The 25,253-nt window shown below is 41.9% G+C and overlaps 1 long non-coding RNA gene and 1 other non-coding gene across 2 annotated transcripts in view; both read right to left on the bottom strand.

The window, feature by feature from the left end:
• LOC101704149 (uncharacterized) overlaps window positions 1-22,013 on the bottom strand; it is a 70,967-nt gene extending 48,954 nt beyond the window's left edge. The window contains exon 1 of the long non-coding RNA XR_015443029.1: window positions 21,595-22,013. This is a non-coding gene — a long non-coding RNA (uncharacterized LOC101704149). The remainder of the gene's footprint in view (window positions 1-21,594) is intronic.
• On the bottom strand, window positions 21,475-21,548 carry Trnar-ucu (transfer RNA arginine (anticodon UCU)). Its single transcript has one exon. It is a non-coding gene; the product is annotated as a tRNA-Arg (tRNA).
• Window positions 22,014-25,253: the final 3,240 nt, after the last annotated feature.

Below are 25,253 nucleotides of genomic sequence, written 5' to 3'. Positions count from 1 at the left end.
GATAAAATACCTTTTCGGGGTCACATGGTTACAAATGGCAGTACAGAGACTAGGAGGGTCAGGCAGCAATCCTGGCAGACAGCACAGATGGCGGCAGGCATGGCTTTGACTCTCAAATCTGCAGTCTAGCTGTATTCACTGCTCTGAACCTCATTTTGTTCCCCCGTATTGTTGGAACAATATCTATTCTTCGTGGGTCTTATAAGGAGGAGAGGCTTTCTTTCTAATGGGAATGGCTCAAGTCTAGCCCTCTAGGGAAAGAGGCAAGACAGGAAGGTGTAGAGGCAGCAGATCTTCCTACTTCAGGTAACACAAGGGCAAAACTGCTCTGAGTCTCAAGACCCTGGAATTTTGGGCAGTTATTTCTGTATCCTCTTGGACAAAATAGTAGAAAACATGCAGTTCTCACAATCAGTTCTATTGTGACTATGGAGAGTCTTGGCCACAAAATCCTTACAAAAATTCAATTCTGGGTCTAGGAAATTTGAGCAAAATATTTGCAAGTCAACTCCTTTCTGTCCATTGCTTGATGAGTATTCCAGACTCTCAAAAAATGTGCACCAGGGAATGTCCCTTTTTTTGGACTCCAACTATGAATCTCCTGGTTCTTGTTATTCTCAGCTTCATTGAAGTCCTTTGAACACAACCATGTGACAAGAAATATTCCCTGTCTCAAAATGGGGGTTATGAAGGAGGAAAGCAAACAAAGAGGAAAATACACTACCAACATTTCGTTGGCCTGGGAGTCTCCATCCATTTCCTGCAGTGTGGCTGTCTCTACAGGACCAGGTATGGACTCTACTTCCACTTTGCCAATTCTCTGGTACTACCAGTAATGCCAAGCTAAAATCAGCAAAATCACTTTGGAGAGCACTAAAGCATAACATGGTGAAGGTGAATAGGAATATAACCTATGATTTGGTGATGATATTCAAGGTATAAAATCTCAAGTAACTTGCTCCAGGAGATACAAATGTATTCCAGTAGCCTGGTCCATAATAGAAAGAAACTGGAAACAAGCCATTGGTCCATGAAAGGCAGAATATATTAATAAATTGTGCTATACCATGGAGCACTATAGATCAATGAGCACAAACTGTGGCATGTTCAAGAACATGGAGAAATATCATAAATGCAATGAGAAAGGGAAGAAAAACAATTCATGAAAGAATGTTTCCCTTTATATAACTTAAATGCATATAATGTAAATATATATAAAGTTAAAGATAAAAAAATATTATTTAGGGATTGCTATATGTGAGACAAAACCCCAAAGAAAATTAAGGGGATGAGTGTTTCCCCTTGGGGCCTGGGACAGGGTGCAGTCAAGGAAGTTGTTGTCCCAAGAATCTTTAAGGAACAGGAAATGTTCTCATTTTAATCTTACTGGTAGGATCTTGAGTGCTATTTTATGGTCATCATTATACTTTTTATACTGTTCATTTGCATTATATACACCCCTGGGTCAGTATATTTGTTTGTTATAATTTTAAAAATGTAACTCAAATGTGTGCAGGGACCCTTGTAAGTCGCTCTCTGATTCAAGTAACATCACACTGTCAGCCTCAAATAGTGCTGTGGTCTGAATGTGTGCATCCTCCCAAAAGGCATATGTTGGAATTCTAACCCCAGAGGTGATGGCATTTGCAGATGGGCCTCTTGGGAGACAAAGTGCCTGATGTTTCAGTAATGAAAATCTAAAATTGAAACAATCACTTTGTAAAGCAACAAAGCCTATCTTGGCAAAGCTGAGCAGGAATATAACCCATGATTCAGCAACTCCATTCCCTACTGGCATCGCTAATGGGATCAGTGCTCATTTGAAAGAGGCACTGGAGGGTTGTTCCCAAAGAGACAGCAAGAAAATGCCATCTATGAGCCAGAAAGCAAGGCCTCACTGGACACTGAATCTGCCTTGACCTTGGCCTTCTCAGCCTCCAAAACTATGAGAAATAAATTTCTCTTCATAAGTGACTCAGTCTATAGCATTTTGTCATAGCACCCTGAATGGACTAAGACAACTAGTTACCTAAATATTATTTTAAAAGGTTTTGGTATACAGAAATAAGTGCTATATATCAAAAGGCACAGCACAACTTAAACTTTACTGTTAGTCATCTCCATTTTTCCTTTCTACATTGCTTTAAAAAAATACTTTCTCATACATCTGTCTCCTCTAAAGCCTTTTAAAAGTCCCTCTATAAACTCCAACAATCAATTTTTCCCTACCTTACATAGCTGACTGTTCTGACGAGCTCTTGCCCTACGAGGATGATTTGGGGACATTTATTGCCACCAGAAAAATGCAGTATTTTGAATCTCATCAGAGAACTATTTACTGCCACAACAAACTACTTTCAGAAAAGAAAAGCAAAGATGAATAGAAATCCATTTGTGCCAGAAAGAAGTAAAAATTCAAGGTGTACTGACAAATAAGATAGGTATTGACTATCTTAGTGATAAGAAAAAATAGTCTTGGGCCGGGGATTTAGCTCAGTGGTTCCGCTGCCTGCCTCGCAAGGACAAGAACTCAAGTTCAATCCCTGGTACCAAAAAAAAAAAAAAGAAAAAATAGTCTCATTGTCATCAGAAGAATGAAGGCACTAACTTGTTCACTTATTCCAAGTTGATGATTTTGCCTCATGTTTCTCTGAGAAAATAGAAAGCATTGGTTATGAAACCTCACATCTTTGCACCTACAAATTCACCTACTGCTACCCACTCAGCTTTTGCTCCTTCCTCTGTAACAAGAGGGAGAAGGAAACTCCTCCCCCCAAAGCTCCTCCCTTGGGTTATCATCCTTCCTCAAATTTTGGAAGGCATCGATCCCTTTTTTTCTCCTGAAACTTCAACCTCTCCTTCTCTGCTGAATTACCTTCATTGGCATGAAAACGCCATCTGCTATTTTCACTTCAAATGTAAGGATTCTTCACTGACACACATCTCTCCGCAACTGCTTACCCATTTCTCTGTTCTCTGTCATAACCAAACTTCTTGGACGAGTGTTTTTTTTAACACACTGTATCTCCACTTCATGAACTCTCATTCGCTCTTATCATATCATAACCTGGCTTCTGGCCTCACCACACACTGAAATTGTTGCTGAAGCACCCACTCACCTTCATGCCATGGAAAGTTCAGTGGGTCCTTCTCCACCCTCATCTCATGAAAGCTCTAGTAACAGCACTCTCTCTTCTTTGAAACCCTCTTCTTTCATGCTTCCCAAACCACCCTTTTACTCGATGTTTCCCTTCAGTTTTCTTCAATGGTGCCTCCTTCTTTACTTAAATTCCACATCTTATAGTTCCAAAGATCTCTGGGCCCTTTTCATTCTTCTCTCTATAGTCTTTCTCTAAATGATCTCATTCATCTCATAGGTTTATTTATATATGAATATATACTCAATTTCCACCTGGAACCTTCTCTTGGATAACTTACATCTCATCTCAAATGCAAAGGGAACTCTTTTTCTACAGCCCATGTCTTTCGCCTTTCTCTAAAGCTCCCCAAATCAGCAAATAGAAATCTCTACCTAATCATCAACAAATCCAATTGATTTGCATCTTTAAAATATCTCAAACCAACATTCTTCTGTCTTCATTGCTAATGATTTTTCCAAGACAGTGTGCCCCTTGCTAGTGGTATTACTGCAATGCATCCTTACTGTCCTCTGAGGTCCTTGCATTTCAGATCCTAACTCTGGGGCATTTGGCTCCGCATGAATTCACTCCTGCCTCTCTAATCTCCCCCAGTGCCTGTCTTCCCCAGCTTGCTCTGTTCCATTCACATTGAACTGAGGACTCTGTGCTGCTCTGGCTGTGTCCTGAATATCCAACTCCCTGCTACTCAGCAGTGTCCCCAACTAAAAGTGGCGTTTTGTCTATCATAGCCAAGCAGACTTTCTCTTGAGTCTCCATTACAGTCTCACATCAGTTCCCTTCATAACAAACCTCTTCACTTTTTTCCCTCTGATTTCATTTTTGTCTATCTCTCCTACTAGAATACACTTCGTGAGAGTCACAACTCGGTATGTCTTATTTTTTTATCATGATGCCCTTATCGCTTGGGATGGTGCCTGGCATGAAATAGTTGCTGGATATGGTGATAAAAACAAGATGATAACACATTTCTCATCAATCAATCAATAAATAATGACTTCATTATAAATTAATTCATCACTTCCTATGTGTCAACCACTGTTGTTGACAAGACAGAAATAAAAGAGAAGCACAGCATGGTGAGTGACATGGCAGAGAAACTCATGGGAAGTGATGGGTGGAGAAGAGACCCCTGATCTACTGGGAGCACGTGGGACAGCAAGTCAGGAAGGGCTACACAGAGGGGCCGACATCTCAGAGGACATCTGAAGTCACCAAATGGGGACACAGACAGAGGAAGGGCACTGGGGCAGAGCAGAGAAACAGTGTGCAAATCTAAGACGAGGATGGTTCTCCTGGCTCCTCTCTAGCTCCTCCAGCCAGAGGTGATTACTCAAAGGTTCTGTTTGCTGCTCTACTGCCCCTATCCTGTCCTTAACCCCACACTAGACAAAGGCGTCATACTTGCAAACATTGCCTCCTCCCAAGCCTCCACCTCCAGGAAGTATGTCTGTTTACCTCCGGCACACTTACTTTAAAAGACATGCGCAGCCCACCTTTAAAGTGTGTCTAAATAGGAACAACTTGAACACATTGTCTGAATGAGAGCTGACTGCAATGATCTAAATGAGAACTCCCCTCAGAGAGGACAGTGGTAATGTCAGAAAAGCATTTGCTCCATGCTCAGCAAAGGCAGAGATTCAACGACCCGTTGTCCAAGAGTCTCTCCAGGACAATACGTTTGTTGCAGAGATATTCCCATAGCTGTGCCCTTAGCATATCTCTATTAAACCCTTTAGAATTAGGAAAAGAAAAAAGCCAGAGAAGTGGACAAGGAGGGTAGAATGTGAGTAGCCTCTGGCTTTAAGTATGCTCTATGGATCTACGGAGGTTTTTTCTAATCATACTGTTAAGATCAGCAACACATTTCTTTTTACCCTAAAGAGTTGGAATTGTGCTTTCAAACATAAAAGGTAAAATCAGGAGGGTCTATAGAAACAATGGAGTTCACCCTTTCCTTTTACGATGGCGACTTAAGTACCAATATGTGAAGACTTTATGTATAATCAAGATGTGTGGGATGGTTAACTTTTTGTATCAACTTGATTCAGCCACAAGGTACTCAGATACCAGATTACACATTATTCCTGAGTGTGTCCATAAGGGCACTTCTAGATGAGATTACCATTTGAATCTGTAGATTGTTTTCAACAGATTGTCTTCCCAAGCCTCTCAGAGGTCTGAATAGAAAACTGCTAAGTAAGAAAGCTTTCTCTCTTCCTAATTGACTTTAATCTAGCACATTAGTTTTTTTTGACTTTTTAGACACAAACTTGAGCTAGAATTTATACCATTAGCTCACCTAGTTCTCAGGACTTCTGGCTCAGACAGGAAGTACTATACCATTGGCTTTCTTGGATCTCGACTTTTCAGCTTCTATAATCACATGAGCCAATTCCTTCTCAGACAGAAAGATCATATTTTTTTTCTTCCAACACACACACACACACACACACACACACACACACGCCATTCTCCAGCCTAGGTCCTGCCCTTTCCATGCATAGTGTGTCCAGAATTTTATGTTCTCTTTTCTTCAATTTTTTGAACTCCATTAAACTTTTCTTTTTTTATGGTTTTATATTTTTAAAATTTTTATTAGTATATGTTTGCAGTACAAAATGATTATATTCATAATGGGGAGAACTCTTCTACATTGTTGGTGAAAATGTAAACTAGTACAACCACTATGGAAATAACTATGGAGATGCCTCAAAGACTAAAAATAGAAATTACATTAGATCCAGCTATTCCCCTCTGGGTAACTTTCTGAAACAGTTAACTACATCCTATTATAGGGATACATGCCTACCGATTCTTACAGCAGGACAACTCATAATAGCTAAATCTTGGAAATGGCCTATATGTCCATTACACTTTTCTTTGCCTCTACTGCAACCACTAATCCAGATTATCTTCTTTATGTAAAATAATATGATCAAATATTCCATACTTGGAGAATAATGACCTTGTAGTGTTATGGCTAGTTTATTAAGTCAATCCCACAGAAGCATGTGCAGTGTCTTGAACCCCCTCTGCCTCGGTCCTACACTCCCTCCTCCCAGACTCTAAACCTTCAACTCTCAGCTCTCTCCAAGTTTTCACCCAGGCTACTCATCACTGCCAGAGAAAGTCATACAGCTATAGATTCATGATAACAGCACATTCCCTACATTGCTTCATAAACTAGCCAGCTAGATCTCCAAATTTCAATAATGATTACATCAAGATTTCTTCACTCTCCTCCTATATCTGACTCCCAGACATCTGGGCTCATGCTCAGCAAATTACTCCTGTTCTTATTTCATAGAATACATAGAATCCAGTATACAGAACTTTCCTCCTTCTCCTTAGTGTAGTGAGCTGAACAGTGGACCCACAAAAATGATATGCTCAAGTTCTAGCTTTGAAACTTGTTACTGACTATGGCCTCATTCGGAAAAAGCATCTTTGCAGATGCAATTGACTCAAAGATCTATGTATGAGGCCATTGTGGATTGAAGGTGGGATGACAGATGTCCTTGTGAGATCACAGCCCTGGAGAAGATGGCCATGTTGAGAGGGAGGCAGAGATTGGAGGTTTGTTAGCCAAGCCCAGGAACCTGACCTAAGGGAAAGAGCCTGGACTTTGGACTTTTGACCTCCCAAATTTTGAGAGAATAAAGTTCTGAGTAACCCAGCTTGGGGTAATTTGTTATTATATCCCAACAAAACAATAATACTAACCAAGCCGTCACTTACTACATCTGTATTTGCCCTGTCCAACTTCTCTTCAGTTATAACAGCAAAGGGGAATGCTTCCTATTTCAGTTGCCAACTAGGCTGTGGATCCCACAATAAGGCACTGTGCTAACTGTGCAGGTCTCAAGATAGACTCCCCAGGTGTGAATCCTAGCTCCTCACAAACTGTCTGGTGTAGGATCTGTGCCTCAGTTTCCTCATTTCAAACAATAAGATAATAAGGCAGATGTGGTGGCTCATGCCTGTAATCCCAGCATTCTAGGAGGCTGAGGCAGGAGGATCACTAGTTTGAGCTGAGCTTGGGCGATTAAGTGACTTGATAAGACCTTGTGAAAAAACAAAAACTATAAAGGGCTGGGGATGTAGCTTAAGGTGAAGTCTGGGTTCAATTTGTAGTAGGCAATCATAATGATAATAACTACTTCTTTCAGAGAAATTTTGTAAGAATTTTATAAGATAATGATCTTAGGGACAGGGATTTAGCTCAGTGATTCCGCCACTTACCTTGCAAGCCCAAGGTCCAGAGTTCGATCCCAAGTACCACCCCCCCAAAAAAAAGATAATGCTCTTAGAACAGTTCCTGCACAAAGAAAGAGTGTTTTTTTTTTTTAAATCATCATCATCATCTCTGGCTGCCTTGTTATGAACTAACGTATTGACTATTCCCTTTTTTGTTCCTTCAGCCTTTCTTTATTTCTGGGATAATTTCCAAGAGCAAGAGCATTTAAACATTTCCAAACATTCTATATCCAAAAAGCAATCCAACAAACAGCATCACTCCTGTGATTTCACTTTCACTCTACCCCACACTCTACCCCAAAACTCCATTTCGCCACAAGTGTTTTCATTGTATGTCCTCACTACCTCCACTTGCTCACCCCTCACTCATTTGTGAACTCACTGGAACCTATTCCTTCACTTCATTGGACCATTGCTGGACAAACCTCACATCAGGACACGCAAGAGAAAACCTCAGGCCTTATCAGCCACATCTGCTACAGTTGTACACGTCCTCTTTCAAAAAGCCTCTTCGTTGGCTCTCGAACCAGCGCTCCTGATTTTCTTCCTGTATCTCCAGCCAGTCTCACTTCCTGGCTTTCACCTTCATGAATATCCTAAATGATGGATTCCTCAGGGTTCTCTCAGCCATTCTTCTTCCCTTGCCCTACATTTGACGAGATCGACCACTCCCACAGCATCAATTTACCCTCACCAGATTGATTGCTCCTAACTTATGTCCCTGGCCTAGATTTCTCTTCAGAGCTCCAGGCTCATCTACACAGCTGTCCGCTTGGCAGATCTACTTATATACCTCAGATGCCTCAAATTCAACACGTCTCAATTGGAATTGCTCATTGTTCTTGACAAGTTTGAGAAGCTACTTCTGTAGGACTCCTTGCCTCATCAAGTGTCACTTCCTGTTTGCTCAAAGAACAGAGCTAGGAATCCTCTCGCACTCTCTTCTTCTCTTTACCTATCACAGCCAATTCCCAAGTCTTATCCATTCAACATCCTAAATAACTCTCCGTCCATTCCTTCTCTCCCTGGCTGCAGATCTAACACAAGTCAATGCTAAACTGCATGGTCCTTCAAAATGGTTTCCCACCTGGCTTCCCTACATCCTGGCCCCAAATCCCAGCTGGAAGAATTTTTCTAAACTGTAAATCTGAGCATGGTCACTCACTTCTCCACCCACACACACTTAGAATCTTTCATTAGCTGTACTTGCTCTTAGGATAAAATCCAAACTCCTTGAAAGGCTTATCAGGCCCTTCCCCCAATGCAGACTCTCAATCTTAAACTGAGGTCTTGGAGCCTCCTGCCCTCTGTTCTCCTCTTCCTCAGAGCTTAACACCACTTCTCCCATGAGGACCTCCAGCACTTCCTCTGACTGTGAGTTCACATATCTTACAGGATGGCCTCATCACTGTCCTCCTCTCTCACTGAGCAGTGTGCTCAGTAAGGACCAGGACCACACGGTCTTGTCCCCCCTGAGTATCTGGTATCTCTCAAAGCTCCTGACCTACGGCGAGCACTTCATACAGACTGGCTAAGTAAATAAAAAAATGCTATTTTTCTTATACAATGATTCAGTATACTTTATACTGATATTTTGCTAAGTTCTGTGTGAATCGTGATTGAATTTAGATATGCAAACTAATCCTAATTAATAATTACTGACAGAATGACAGGAGAAGAAGCGATTAGAATGATATATTCCTGCTCTTCCTCATACAGTGAATAAATATGAAAGAAAGAAATGACTTAATGAAAATCTAGGCTTTGAGAGCAGTTTAGTAGTGTAACTTAAAGACCTGAGAGGTTTTAATCAATACCATACTCAGGAAAAAATATACTACTTTTTAAAACATTGATAGCAGACTAGTTTAATGAGGGATCAACTTAGAAATAATGGAGAAATGCACATTTTAGTTAAAGACCCTATAAGAGAAGTATTTGGAGTAAGAGGCAGGTAGATGGCAAAAATCCAAATTTGAGGGATTGCTAAATAAGGCACTGCTTAATCTTTTCAAGTTGGTCTCTGTGTCATTTGTAATTTATATATCTTTAATCTCCAATCTACTTCTTATTTATAGCATTTCAGATAAATATGGCATTTTACTTTTCTTCTTTAATCTGTAGATGGTGGATGAGGTGTAGAGACAACAAATGCATTTAAACAAGACATACCTATTTGACAAAAAGACCAAAAATCATGTAAGAAAAGAACACATTGTAATACTATTTCTTAGATCCACAAATGTAGTAACTAAAGAATATCTGATAAAGTGAAACAATTCATAGGGGGAAATGCTGTAGGCAAAAACACTGACTTTACCAAAAAGACAGATTTCAGATTTTGTCAGAAAAGTCTGGGTGGTAAACATGAGCAAACATTCCAGCAGGTGGCGCTCTGAACCAATTAATGTGAACTAGGTGACAATGGCCTCAGACATCTTTTAAAAATTGAAACCACCTCCATTGTGTGACATACATATTCTGTCCACACACTCAAAAGACTGTGGAACCCACACCATCTGTGAAGCACTCACATATACGTGCTCACAGTCATATTTGTCAGTGAGGAATAGCTAGCATAATAATCTTATATTACAAAGGCAAACAAATTATTAAGCTGGACATGCAAGAATGCATGCATATGTGTATTGCAGCTGTTTTTAAGAGCTAATCTGTCTCCTCCAAATGGGCCCTTAATGCTGCCTACTAAATATCCTATGTCTCTCACCCATATTAGCATTCTCTCACTCCCCATAATAACTAGTGTAAATTTCTAGGCTTTCTTCAAACATCCAGTACTTTCTTCCTCCTAATACTTCTCTCCCAAGACCCATGACAGCTGACTTTGCCAACAGGATCAGGAAGAGAAGTTGCCACTACCACCTCCATGGGATGGAATCTTCTCATCTTCCAGGCATCACATGAAGATCTCCATCTTCTTTCCACCAACAACAATAGAGGAGCTGCCCCCAGTGCCTGAAGCTTATGGGCTCACGTGTGCTCTAAATCCTGTGCCTTCCCCACCTTCTCAGAAACAGGGGTTATCATTTATCCTTTTTTGGTCTCTGTCTCTTGAATATACACACTCCACTTCTCAATAATTTTATTCCCAATGCCTTTCAAATAAGCTCGTGTCTTTCCCACTAAAAAGCAAATAAAATGGATGGAGCTATAAATGCAGGTACAGCTTGCATTTATATGGATCATTGTGAAAGTCAGTGGAGGAAATACCAGGGAATAAAACTGTTGTGGTTTTATTTATTTGAGGAATTTTCCAGAGTTGCACCCTTAAAAACATGAAGAAACAAGAAATATACTCTTGTTAGACTCCTCATAGGAGGTGTGATACACAAATATGATGAATGTTTAGATTTTTAAAATGTATTACAGTAGAATGTCTTTAGTTGTGCTATTGTAGCTGCCTCAATGTCCTGAATCACCTTCAAATATTTACCTTTCGTGATCATTTTGAGTTTGAGAAAGAGGCAGAAGTTGCACAGTGGCAGATCTGGTGAATAAGGTGGATAAAGTCTTTAAATTCCTGTCTTTCCATTTCTTGCCCTTGGCACCAGCATCCACATGTTTGATCACAACTCATAGAGACACTCCTAAGAGAGAATGTCCAGAACTGCTTCAGAAAGTGGCAAAGAATAATGGAATAAGTGTATTTGAAGCCAGGGGGGAGTATTTTGAGTGGGACTAATGACAATGTATCTTTTACTGTAATAAATTTTTAAAATTTAAACATTCACCACATAGTTTGATCAAACCTTGTGTCTTCCAGATCATCACCTCATCTCTCCTCCTCATCTCTCTCAGCCAAACTTCAAGAGTTGCCACTATTTGTTCCCTCAATTTCCTCACTTCCCACTCCCTGTGCAGTACCTTCCAATCCAGTGTTAAACTCTGATACCCAGAGAAACCAAAACAGGTCTTACCATTGACCTCCTTGTCCCTTAATCTGATGGATATATTTTAGTTACCATGGTTCTTGACTTCTCAGTAGCATGTGATACTCAATTACATCCTTTCTCGAATATTCCTTCCCTTGACTTCAGAAATTATATATTCTGGCTTCCCTCCTACCTCTCTTGCCAATCTTTCTAACTCTGTCTCTCTACTCTGCTAAATGTTGAGTCCCTCTTCCTTCCTTCTTGGGTCTTTTCCTTTCTCCCTTTGTACATAGGTGATCTCATTCATACTTTTGGCTTCAAATTGCACCCATACACTGAGGAATCCCAAAATTAAATTATTTTAGACCATGGCTCAGCTCTCAACTGAATAAAAGTTTGACATTGCCTCTTGGGTATCTCAAAATTGGAAGCTCAGAACTGAACTAACCATTTTTTTCCTCAAATCTGGGCTTCTTCCATTGTTTCCTGACTTCATGAATGGTATGCAAACCAGAATCTCAGAGACATATTTGTTAATCCCCTCACCTTTGTACCATTTCCAACTCATCAACAAACCCTCATCTCTTAGATCACAAATATCTCTAAAATCATCTGCTTTTCTCTGTGCCCACCATTACCACCACCACTATTATTACCTTAGCCTAACTTGACAACAAATTTCATAACAACTTCCACTAATAACTTTTGATTTAGCTCCAGCATCTATTCTGGCAGCTTCTCACTCTGTTCCTTGAACAGCAGCCGGAGTAATCCATTCCAAAGTGCAGTTCTGATCATGTTATTATTTCACTTAAATTACTTCAGTGGTTTCCCACTGTTTTGGGAGAAGGACAAAACCCCTTTAAGATATAAGACCCTCTAGGGTCTTCACCTGCTTCCCCATCCAACATCACTTCTCACCATTTTCTCCCTTATTATAGTCCAATAGGGACTGAAAGAACCATCTGTAAACAAAGGAGCCTAGCATACATGTTTGCACTTACTGGGTCTCCAATCAAATTTGCTTTAGCCCTTCATTTTCCCTCCCACCACAAGACCTTAGCACGTGCTGCTCCTCTATCTAGAAAATTATTTTCTTCATCTTGAGGTAGTTACTTAGCATTTAGATTCAAGTCAGAGACATGTCCTGGGGGAAGCTTTGCTTGACCTCCCTAAAAAGGGCCACTTCCCCAGCCATAGCTCTTTCTTGCTCCATAGAGCTCTGCTTTATTCAGTTATGATTTTGCATGTATTTGGGTAACAATTTCTGTCTCTTTTGGCTCCTCTCTGTTGCTATTTCAATGGTTAGTGCACAGTGTAAACTAAATGACTGTATGTTGAATGAGTAATAAATTAATGTTTATTAATTCAACCTTGTGGGCTTTCATTTACTTAATTTCTAGACCACCTCTCTTTTTATCTCTGAAAGGATAGGTAAAGACCCTGAAATCATTTTCAATATTAAGATAGTTCTGTGCTTTTATAAGGAAGGTTTTCCGGGAACTTATATGTGGGACATACAAGGTATTACTTTTTTTCACTCCAAAATATGAGGCCAAGCAATAATCTTTCCACCTTAAAAGTGAAAACATAATGAACATGAATCCAAAATTTAGAATACAGCATAAAGTAGAAAACTTCAAAAAAATGTTTCAGAAGGGCACAAGCCACTTTAAGTTGTGCTCTGTGAAAACTGGGAGTAATCACTTTCCCGTCATTAGGGGCATGTTTAGATTTTTAAAAGTTTGAAAAGCACTGTTAGAAGTTTGCACATCAATTGGAACAGAAAAAAGTTTCATGTTTTCTGAAAGTAAGTGTAACTGGTTATAAACTGTCTGCTATTTTCCCTCCCGAAGAGTGTTCTAGAGATGCAGCAAAAGGAAGACATTCGGGCTTGCTAGTGATTTCCACAAGATACTTCCCTGAGAATCAGATTGAGCTGAATCCATAGCAGGAAGTCCTTCCAGAAAGGACCCTGGCCAGGAATGCAGCTCCTCCCAGCTCCCCAGGTGGCTGCTTAATATCATCTCTCAGGACACCTACCTGCCTTCTTCAGATAGACACTCCTGCTTTCTTACCAGTCAAAGCCCTGCCTTGCTCCACACAGAGAAGGCCTCCTGTGACACTCTCCACAGGGATTAGGGACATGGCTCCCACCACTGGAGTAAGGATGGCTGCAGGCTTTCTCCATTCACACCCCAGAGAGAAATCCAGAAGCCCACAGTGGTCACAGGGGAGGAGGAAGTGCTCCTGCCATGTAACTAAAACAGATTGTGCATTCCTTTGCTTTGGCTAAGACTACATTATGCCCAAGCACATTCCAGGGTTAGAAGCAGGTGTTCCATAGCTAAGTATTCCAAATGCTCACCTAAAGTCTCTAAGAAACTATCTGGACACATGAACTATGAAGAAGAGGGGTTGAAAGAACCATCTGTAAACAAAGAAGGCTACCATACATATTTGCACTTACTGGATCTCCAACTGTGTAGACATTTTCACATTTTAGCTTTTTTGATGCTAAGTACTATGCGGATCCTTTTTTGGGTGAGCAAACTGAGTCTTGGAGAAACCCAGAACATGACCCAGGTCATACAAGTAAAGGGCCAGACCTTTTATTCAAACCCAGCTCTGTGTCATTCCCATGAAATTGCAGCTTCTACTGTGGTTATGGCTTTCAACTTCCCTTATCATACTACTCCATGTCTCATCATTCGTTCTCTCCATGAGTTATCACAGAACAATATCTCAATCAGAGAAGCAAAAGAGCCATCCAACTCCAAGGAAGGCACAGAGAAGTTAGAAGACATTTTGTTCCACCATAATTTATGGGAACCACTGAGGACACAGACACTGCAACACTGCTTTAGGGAGTCCACTCTATTTGCTATGGATTTTAAATATAAGCAAAATGAACATTCTCACTAGTAGGTGACAACTATTGCAATGACAACAAATAAAAATATCTAGTTCTCTGACAAAACGTAAATGATCCGTGTCAGGTCAGCTCTCTAGAGATAATAAATCACTTTGGTAGTTGAGCATTGTTATGAAACAACCCACCTCTGAGGACAGTAACCCCATCACTTGGAAGTCACAGTGCCACACCCTCTCTGCAGATTCAGCAAGGATCTGGGCCTAGAACACCTGCTCCCCTGCCTGCATCTCCAACCCCATCGATGCTCCACCAACAGCCAAGTTTAGCCTTTCACCCTATCTGCCAAATGTCTACCTTCCTCTTTTCCAGGCCACTAGGAGGTCTAACTAAGCTTCAGAAGCCCGGCCTACAAGCCCTACCACAGTGGTTGCTTGTGGGGCTGGAACTGATCCACAGAATTATTTGAAATTTGGTGGAGTATTTTTTGTTATCATAAGATTGGGAACCACCACTGACTGTAAAGAGGAAAAGTATTTGGGATGGATATGTTCTGCAGCATACAGAAGCATCTTTCATGAAGAACTGTCTATGTTGTGTGCTTATTTTGAATGATCTCGAAAACTTAGTTGTTGGTATCTGAACCTAGAGTCTAATTCATTTTTACCTACAAAGGCAGAGAGTTTTCTGCCTGGTTTAAAATTTCTGAAATTTTCCAGGAATGCAAAGTATTATGTATTGTGTATTATGTATTTTTCAAGATTTACTTTGTTTGTGTTTGTTTTGCAATACTGAGGACTGAACTCAGGGCCTTCACACTGAAATACAACCCCAGCCCTTAGCATCATCACTGAAGTAGGGTCTCTTTAAATTGCTGTTTCTCAGACTGGGCTTGAACTTCAGATCCTCCTGCCTCAACTTCCCAGAGTCCTGGTATTACAGATGTGTACCACCACTCGCAGCCAAGATATACTTTATTTTAATAAAACAACTTAAACATGCTCACCATTTGGGAAATCACAGCAATGCTGGTCAACGACATCCCTCGTGATCATTGAGCCGGCAGTGCCACGTGCCTAAGCTGGGTCACCTATGTAGCTATTGCATTTAAGGTGATTCTTTTTAAAGGAAGATTGCAGGTGGGATTTATATATTGAAATATGTATTCTTTATTGTAATTTTTCCTTTATTTCTCTCATATTAGGATATAATACTGATTTGCTTTAATTATGTGAATAGGAAGGTTATGTTATTTCAGAATTTTAGTTCGGCTCCACCAAAAGTCTTCTAGACTTAATAACCAAATTCAGTCAAGTAGCTGGTTACAAGGTCAACACACAAAAAACAATACCTTTCCTCTACACCAATGACAGACTCACTGAGAGAGAAATAGGGCAAATAATTCCTTTCACAATAGCATCCAAAAAACTGAAATACCTAGGAATCAACCTAATGAAAGAAATCAAAGACCTCGTCTCCGAAAACTATGGCACTCTGAAAAGAGAGATTGAAGATGATATCAGAAAATGGACAGACATCCCCTGCTCCTGGGTAGGAAGGGTTAATATAGTGAAAATGGCCATACTTCCAAAACTGCTCTATAGATTTAATGCAATCCCAATTGAGATCCCAGCAGCATACTTCATAGACCTCAAGAAAACAATCCAAAAATTCATTTGGAACAAGAAGAGACCCGGGATAGCAAAAGCAATTCTAGGTAACAGAGACATGGCAGGGGGTATCACAATCCCCAACCTGCACCTATACTACAAAGCTACTGTGATAAAAACAGCATGGTACTGGCAAAGAAACAGACCTGCGGACCAGTGCAACAGATTAGAAGATGCAGAAACAACGCCAGACACACTCAGCCATCTCATCTTCAATAAAGGAGCCAAACACCCTCACTGGAGGAAAGATAGCCTCTTTAATAAATGGTGCTGGAGAAATTGACTTTCAACTTGCCAAAGATTAAAACTAGACCTGTATCTCTCACCATGCACTAAACTAAAATCAAAATGGATGAAAGATCTAAATATTAAAACAGAAACTCTGAACCAGTTGGAACAGAGGTTAGGTAGAACCCTTGAAGACATCGGTGTAGGAAAAGATTTTAGGAACAAAACCTCAGTTGCCCGTGAACTAGCACAAACAATCAACAAATGGGATTTCTTCTTATTAAAAGGCTTCTGCATAGCAAGAGAAACCCCCAGCAGTGTGAAGATACAACCCACAATGTGGGAAAAAATCTTCACCTGTTCTTCCTCAGACAAAGGTCTACTATCTCGAATCTATAAAGAAGAATCTTAAAAAGATCAGACCTCCCAAATTTAAAGACCCAATCCAAAAATGGGCATCTGAAATGAACAGACATTTCTCAGACAAAGAAGTAGAAATAGCAAATAAATACATGAAAAAATGTTCAACATCACTGGTTATTCGAGAGATGCAAATGAAAACAACGCTGAGATTCCACTTCACTCCAGAAAGAATGGCTGCTATCATGAAATCAATCAATAACAAATGCTGGCGGGGCTGTGGGGAAAGAGGAACCCTGCTCCACTGCTGGTGGGAGTGTAGACTGGTGCAACCACTGTGGAAATCAGTATGGAGATACCTCAAAGAACTAGGACTGGAAGTCCCATTTGACCCTGCTATTCCACTGCTGGGGATCTTCCCCAAAGAATTAAAAGAATCATACCACAGTGATATATGTGCACCCATGTTCACAGCAGCACAGTTTGTAATAGCTAAAACTTGGAAACAGCCCAAATGCCCATCAACTGGAGACTGGATAAAGAAAATGTGGGGTTTTTTTATAAAATGGAGTACTACTCAGCCATAAAAAATGAGAAATTAGAGACATTTATAGCTAAGTGGATGCACATTGAGGCAATACTCTTAAGTGAAATAAATAGGACACACATGTGTAAATACCAAATAGTTTCTCTGGTGTGAGAAACTGAAAGTGTAAATAAGGACTAAATGTATAATAGGTCATGTGAAATAGGAAGAATAGGGGCAAAGGGGAAGGAAGTGGGAGGGCTAGGGGAAAGGATAGAAGGGAATGGGATTAATATGAGAAAATGGAAAAATAGGAACAAAAGCTTTGTAAATAGGGAGGGCTGGAGGGGTTGAAGAGAGGGCTGGGCAAGGGTGAAAAATAAGAACCAAGAGAGACTATGTAAAGGTGCAAATTTCCAATGATGAATGTCATTATATTGTATACCTGAAACGTACCAATAATTAGAATGAATAATCGATAATACAAAATAGGAAGAAAATGTCCAAATGGGTAGGGGTAGTGGGAAGGGCAGGGTAAAGGAAAGAAGGGAAAGGAAAAATGGTGAGAAATGGAAAAAATGGAAATAAAGTCTTTGTAAATAGGGAAGGGTTGGGGGGGGTGAAGGGAGGGCTAGGAATGGGGAAAAAATAAGAACCAAGATGCATTATGTAAAGGTACAATTCCCAATGAGAAATGTAATTGTGTTCTATACCTACAATGTATCAATAAAAGAATTTAATACAAAAAAATAATTTTAATTTGGAATAGTAGAGGAGAGGAGAGAAAACTCGATGCATGCAGGCAGAGTTGGGTGAGACAGACTGGAGAACATTGCCTGGCACTGATCTCAAGCCACCCTCGCCATCACCACTCTACCACCCTGGCCTCAGGGCTGTGGCCTCAGGCTGGCCCCCACCTCAGGGCTCTGCTTGTGCCACTCGTGGGTCTCACCTCACCCTATCCCTGCCAACCCCCTTCCCACCGCACCTCCTGCCCATGTCCTCCTGGCCACCACTCTTCACAACCCTCTCCACCCCATCATCCTTAAAATTCTCCCGTAGCAGCTATCGCTGCCTCAGTTTCTACTGCAATGCCCATTTACTTATCATTGGTCTCAGTCAGAAGAAGATGCCCCCCAAGAGACTTGGGGCTGAGAGTCTGGATGCCAATGTCTGCAATAATGGAGGGTAGCACAAAGCGGCTGCTTGATGAATGTTTGTGAGGTGGATGAATCAATGCATGAAGAGGTTGCCTGAATTTCTGCTCCCCAGAAGCTAAGAGGAATCTCTGTTTTTTTCCTATCTACATAATTTATAGCCAATCTAAGTCAGCATTAATTCTTTCAAATATATCCATCAAATGCCTACCATATTTCAGGTACTGAGAACACAATAATAAATAAGACATATCTGCCCACATACTTTGCAATTAATGATCAGCTCCAGCACCTCTGAAGCATTTGAGTCCTATGGTAAAATCACTTTATAAAAAAATGTATTTCTATTTTGTATTCTGAGTATCTTTTTACAATATCATAATCATGATATTCATAAATTAGGAGTTATCTATCATGCACTAGGAAGAAAACTGTTATCATATATACAGAAGAATTTTTCATCAATGTGAAAAGCTTTCTCAAAGTCCTAATGATATCCTTCTTCAAGTCCCCAAAACATCAGCCTTCAGAGGTGCAGGGGGCTAAAAGCTGGGTGATGTTTAAGTATGTGGAACCGTCTAGTTCCCTGAAGTGGTGTGGCCTATAGACTTCCCTTCCTAGCCAACTGAGACACGAGACAGCACCCTGAGGCACAGAAGGACTCTGAAGGAGCCCACCAGCTAGAAATCCCCAGTGTATCTGTCCTCTTTCTTAGGTGTCCCAGGTCAGCCCTGGCTGACGGATGCTCCAGGCACAGATGGTCTTTAGTCTTTCTCATTTCTCCCACTTTGTGGCCAGATGCCTTGCCCACATGCTGAGCAAGAAGACCTGAGAATTAACATAGCCTATACATTTGTACAGCGTGGTACAACTGACTTTCTCATCCACTTTCACATTTGCAGGAAAGATAATATAATCTTGTTCCTATAAATTAACCAATTAAAGTTCAGAGGTTCAGCGACTTAGCAAAGCTGCAACTTGCCCCACTGTCTGTATTATTCACTTTCCCTTGGCTGGGACAAAATATTCCATAACACAATTTAAAAAAGGAGAGGCTTATTTTGGCTCACAGTGTTTTAGAGAATTCCGTCCATGATCAGCTGGCTGTCAGGCAGAAAGAACATGGTAGAAGGGCCTGGTGGAAGAAAGCTGTCGAGCCCATAGGCCTCACTTCCGAACGGCACATTCAGCTAGGGACTTATCACCAGATGAATCTACTGCTGATTAGAGCAGCCCCAAGACCCAGTCACCTTCCACACACAGGAGACTATGGTGGGGACATTTTAGATCCAAATCCTAACAAGATCCTCTCATCGCAAGTTTGGAAATGGAAATTACAGGTGAAAGTTAGGCGGGGGGGGGGGTGCTGTTTTGGGGTGTTAATTCTCACTGGTATCGAACTTCACATACAGAGCTGGCAACATTGCAGCCTGAGCAAACACAAACAAGCTGCAATTCAATGCCTACTTGGATACACACCCTGTCCTTGTTTCCTCCCTCACCCCAGTCCCCATGATTCCATGAAGCCCGATTCCTAGAAAGTTTTTAGACTTGAGCAAACTTTAGAGTGGGCCACAACGAAATTACAGTCTTGTTCTGTCTTTTAACAGTGCACCTAGACGTGATCTCCTTCCTCCCTCAGAACTCCTCCTTATTGAGCAGCCTTGTACCACAGCATGAGGCAGGGAATCTGGAAAGACCCATGCGACATTGGGGTTATCGCCACCCTAAACTTGTTCCCTCTGCCCTACTTTACCACACACTGGTCTTAGGTCAGAGCTTAAAGCAATAAGATCAAGAGCAGCACAAATTAACAATAGAGATAAAGACTCCAGGAAGAGATTTTAAGGAATTTTTGGTCCACACCACTATGTTCCAAAGGGTTTATCTATGAGTGTGGTTAATATCTGAATTGTCATCCCATTAAGGCAACTCAGAAAGGTACAGCTATGCTGTATTTTATTATCATTCAGGTACAAGGAGATGTGGTGATATATACCTGTAATCCCAGCACTCTGACAGGTAGAAACAGGAGGATCCCAAGTCTGAGCCCAGCCTGGGCAATTTGGCAAAATCTTTCCTCAAAATAAAAATTTTCTAGAAAGGGATGGGGATATACATCACTAGGAAGATCCTAGGTTCAATCTTCAGTACAAAAAAAAAGATTAAGTTCCTTCAAAGTACCATTATTTCAAAAGAATTTCAGGGCTTTTACTTCCTTACAAAGAGCATGCATGTGCTAAGGGGAAGAGCACCAACCTCTGTCCAGAGTCCTCCTGTCTGTCTTGTCCACTCCCCACCTCCCAGCATGGCTTGGTTAAACCAATACATGGATGCTGCTACCTCCTACCTTAGCTTCCTTGGAGTACTAGTGTGTGGCTCTGTCCTCTGGTCCCCCATCTGATGTCCCACGTGGGAGAGACACTGACTCTCCAGCAATCAGGGAAACTTGTCTTCTCTAGTTTCCTGGGTTCACCTGAGCTGGAGGTCAGTTCTTGGCAGGGGCAGGTCCTCGGAGCCAATAGACTAGAAACAGCAAAGTGCAAGGCAGAGAGGGAGCCCAGCCCCAAATAGAAACCCAGGGTATTCCCCAATCTGACCAAGCTTCCAAAGTGCTGAATGTGCCCTAGGAGATGAGACAGGGAGAATGAGAGAGGAGATGAGAATGTGACTTGTTGGAAATTGGGAATTATAAAAAGAACACTCACCTACAACCCTCAGTGGTCACCCTGCAAACAAGAATGGTGCAACAAATTTCATAGGAAGGAGCATTTAAGTGTAAGACCTTTAACTTTCTAGGGACAAGTGCATCCAGCTTACTACTACATGGTGTATTCTACTGAGACAAAGAGCAATGAATGATTATATTTCATGTGACAGAGGGGGAAGTGAGTGATGAGCTTCAGACCAAAAAGCCATAGGAATGCAAAAATATAGCCAACAGCGACAGAGCAAAAAACTATTCTCTGCCTGACCCCAACCTTCTCCTGACCCAAAAGAGAGCACCTTGTTCAAGGTGGGTATTATCTTGGTGGACAGCTAGACATTTCTCTCTCTGCTTATGGAGCTGGCATCTTGGTCGCTATATGAAGAATTATCCATTAGGAAGCAAAGGAGTCAAAGGCTAAGCAGAGAGATGCAGCAGACATCTGAGCCTCCCCTAGACAATGAAAATCAGAAAGGAGAAGCAGAGAAAGACGCAAGTCAGAGGGAAAGGAAAAGGAGATGAGGTGGAGGATTCCCGAGGAAATGGCTTGTCTTTTTCTACCCAGAGCCTCCAGGGAGGAAGATATATCACTATCAACCTAGCATGGCAACATTCAAAATAAAAGAGGCACCTGCCAGGTGACCATCTCTGCCGGGACTCGAACCCGGAACCTCTGGATTAGAAGTCCAGCGCGCTCGTCCATTGCGCCACAGAGACCTCACCACACACACAGCATCAGCACCAGAACTGAAAAAGCACATACCTTCTGCATCACGGAACCATCTCAGCATCCTGCTCTCTGAACGGTGGGGGGACAGGGACAGCTGGAAAATCTGGAGTGGAAATCCACCAGCCGGCTCCTTCAAAGCTTTGCTCAATACCGCGGGTCCTAGGATTTTCAGAGGATTGGAGGAATGTGACAGTGGTCATTTTCCCAGCCCCAGAATCCCAGAGGGAGAAGGACAGAGCTGCAGCCTGGCCTCTTCTTTCCTGTCCATCCTTAAGGGAGGGCACGGGAAAGTCTCTCTATTCTCATGCAAATGAAGCAGAGCACACCCAGCCTGGCAGACGTGCAGAAACCATCTCCCTCTCCACCCCCTCTCCCTTGCTGTGGTTCCATCCCAGGCCAGCTATTCTCAGACAGGGGCTGGGCAAAGCTAGGGGATTTGGAAAAACCCTGGATCCCAGAGACAAAGGAGCTGCTTCTGCAAGGAAAAACTGAACAGGGGCAGAGAGAGGCAGGAAGCTCGGCTCCAGGCAGGAGACTTATCAGGCTCTGGGGTTTAGGAATTGTTATCTGTCAAACCCAGAAAACAGGAACCCAGACTCTCAGCGGATGCTCCTTCAGCATTTGCGCTAGAATTAAGGACAGGAGTGGACCCAGAACAGTGTAGAGAGAGAGAGAGTGTGTGTGTGTGTGTGTGTGTGTAGGGGGAAAATACAGAGAGGGAGGGAGGCGGTGGCTCTCTGATGAAAAACAAGTGGCCCTCACACAGCACACATACCCCCATACCTGGGTCCCTTTCTCCCACCTCCCCCAGCCCCAGGTCCTTGCCATTCTTTCTTCCTAGGGCTGCCTAGTTAAGAGCAGGAGGACTTCTCAGCTCTCTGGCCTTGCTAGAGGTACCCTAATACAAGTAAATTAGCCATTCTTCCAAAACCATACATAGAGACCTCCACATCCTGCTCAGGTCCAAGAAAATGTCTCCTACTTTTAAAAGCCTTCTGGAGAAGACAATTCCAAAATCACTGCTGGGCCAGTTCTTCTGCGTGTCTAACCCAAGTCCCCCTTACCCCACCTTTGGCTCATTTTCTCCCATTAGATTCCCAGACACACTGGGATAACTGACCTCTATGCTCCCAATGACAATGTATTGATTTAAAGACTTGATTCAGGGTTCACTGCCCCACTCCCACTCAGAAGGTTACAATAAGCAGAGAGCTGGCTCAGCCTCCCTTCCTCCCAGCTACAGTCTGTTTCCAGAGCCCACAGCTCTGAACACAGCCAGCAGATTCCAGAATAACCCAAGGCAGTCCCACCTGTGAGACCAGGTGATGGGCAAGTGAAGGTGCAACAGGACTCCTCGAAGTGCTTGGACTGGAAGGACTTTAAGGACACTTCTAATTCTAAGACTATAACAGTACAGCACACTTCCCTCCCTATTCCTATAGCCCCAGCATGAGACCTGAGAGCAAAATGGCCAAGGTGATTCACTGAAGTGCAAGCAGGGGACAACCACCAGGAGAAAAGAGCCTCCTCCAAGCAAGCCTGCCTCCCCCAGAGCTCAGAAGAATGAAGCCAATGTGTGTATTATAAACCTAAAACAAGGAGGAGTGGAGTAGGTCTTTCGTAACTCACTGTGCCACACAATTTCAAGGACTTGAAACAAAGAACTGAACATCAGCCAGAGACTGTGCTGTTCTGCATGACTACTGACAAGAAGCAGGTGCAGGGCCAGTGTGTCTGTAAAGGACAGAGCAATGCCAAAGGCCACGAAGGAGCCACTCTGATGCAAAGGACAGGCAATGCTAGACTATCAGGGTGCTTCTCCCCAGGCTGTGTGCATTTACACACACACACACACACACGCACTCACACAAGGCCCACAACCTCTGTTCTTCACAAAGAGACTGTCCTATTCCCAAGAGATGTATCAGTCCCTTAGCTATGCCCAAATCTTTGTGCCTCTTAGATCAAATGCTCTCCACAAGCTGAAGGCAGAGACCCAGCCCTCCAACTTCCTCCACCAGCTTTATTCACGGTTTGTAGTATTCTCAGTGGGTGCTGGGGATATCACAGAAAAGGATAAATAATGGCCTGGCCTCACCTTCTAAGATCCTGTAAGTAAATCTCAATGCAAAATGACTTTGAAAGATGTATGGGAGAAAAGAAAGACTCACTATTGTCCACCAAATAAGGTGTTCAAGTCTAAACAAAGACCATAACTCTGGAAGCACAAAGATTCGGCATCAATAACAAGCTCTCTGGCTTATGTGCCTGGAGACTCTGAGGAAACTTGTTAACTTCTCTGATCTTCTATTTCCTCATTGTAAGCATGCGGCAAAAATATAAGCTATTGTTAAATACTAGCTGAGATTTTATGGGGCAAAGTGCTTATCACCTTCTTCCTCTAGTCCACAAGTTATAACTCTCAACCATATCTCCTGGGTCACTTCCTTCTCTTTGAATGACCTCCCTTCAATTTCGTCTCATGACCCCATACAAATCTCTCCATTAGACCAAAAAATATCTTCTGCCAATAAGTCTTTTCAGAACTCCTTATACTTACAAGCTGCATCAACAAAAATACTCTGGACTTGATCTCTCTGACATCTCTTATTTTGCTTCAGCGTCCACAAATCAAACAAGCTTCTTCACAGTATGAATAATATCTCATAACTAGGTTTTCAATTTAAAAATAAGGAGGGAAACAAATTAAGCTATAACTTTACAGGGGCAGGAAAGATGAGGTTAAGCCAGTCAAAATGGTTGAAGATAGTGCATCTTTTTCTTCTTTTAAACTAGGTATATGTCATTCCTGTTTATGTAAACCCTTAAGAAGAGGATAAGTACATTTCCCTTCCAAAAAAAATGTTCACTGATTCAATTCTCCAAAGATCTGTGACTCAAACATTACTCATGCCTCTAATTGAATACCATTCTGTGACCCTACAGACAAGCTGGTGATGCTCATACATTATTTCATTCATAAGGTGTTGCTGGGATACATATGATAAATGCCAAAAAAACATTTCCCCCTTTGGTCCAGAAACAAACAAAATTAAATCCTACATCCCACAGTGGCCTTGCAGCTTTCATGAAGCTACTAATACTAAGTTTTCCATACTTTAATTGCTAAGGGAGAGTACTGGAATAAGGCGGAACATAGTTATTTGGGTAGCACAGCTCTTAGACACTATACTTTCATCTCCCAGTCCCTACAACACCCCCAAACCACATCAATTCATATCCAGTATGGGCACACACACATCATTTACAAGTGGTTTCCATATAGCATGTTTCCATGACCCACTTACTGTGAGCTCCTTCTTACTGCTGCCCCCTAAAAGTTATCCCTCCTCATTGCTCCTGCAAGCACCTCCTCTGAAGGCTGAAAAAAGGTACTACACTTTGCCATGTCAGGCCCATGGTGTTAAGCCTGCCATGTAGACTTTCAGGTGATGAGAGTTCATAACCCCTTACCCTTGAAAGAAGGGTAAAACAGACACACCTACAACACAAAGGCTCTTCTTTTCCAGATAATCCCATCCCGTGGGATCCTGTCCCATGTCTCATGCTCATTTGTCTATTCCTCCCATGCATTTTGGTACCGATCACCATAAGCATTTATGTTCTCAAAGCCTCCTATTTCCCTCCTTCCTTAATCCCTGAGGCTAGATACAGATTGTTTGTTCCTTTCC

This window comes from Heterocephalus glaber, unplaced genomic scaffold (assembly GCF_053883595.1).
Source record: "Heterocephalus glaber isolate CG9 unplaced genomic scaffold, H.glaber_assembly_v1.0 deba00001561, whole genome shotgun sequence".
NCBI lineage: Eukaryota > Metazoa > Chordata > Mammalia > Rodentia > Bathyergidae > Heterocephalus > Heterocephalus glaber.
Note: the sequence above shows the minus strand (reverse complement) of the source record. Positions and strands in the feature narration are given on the sequence as shown.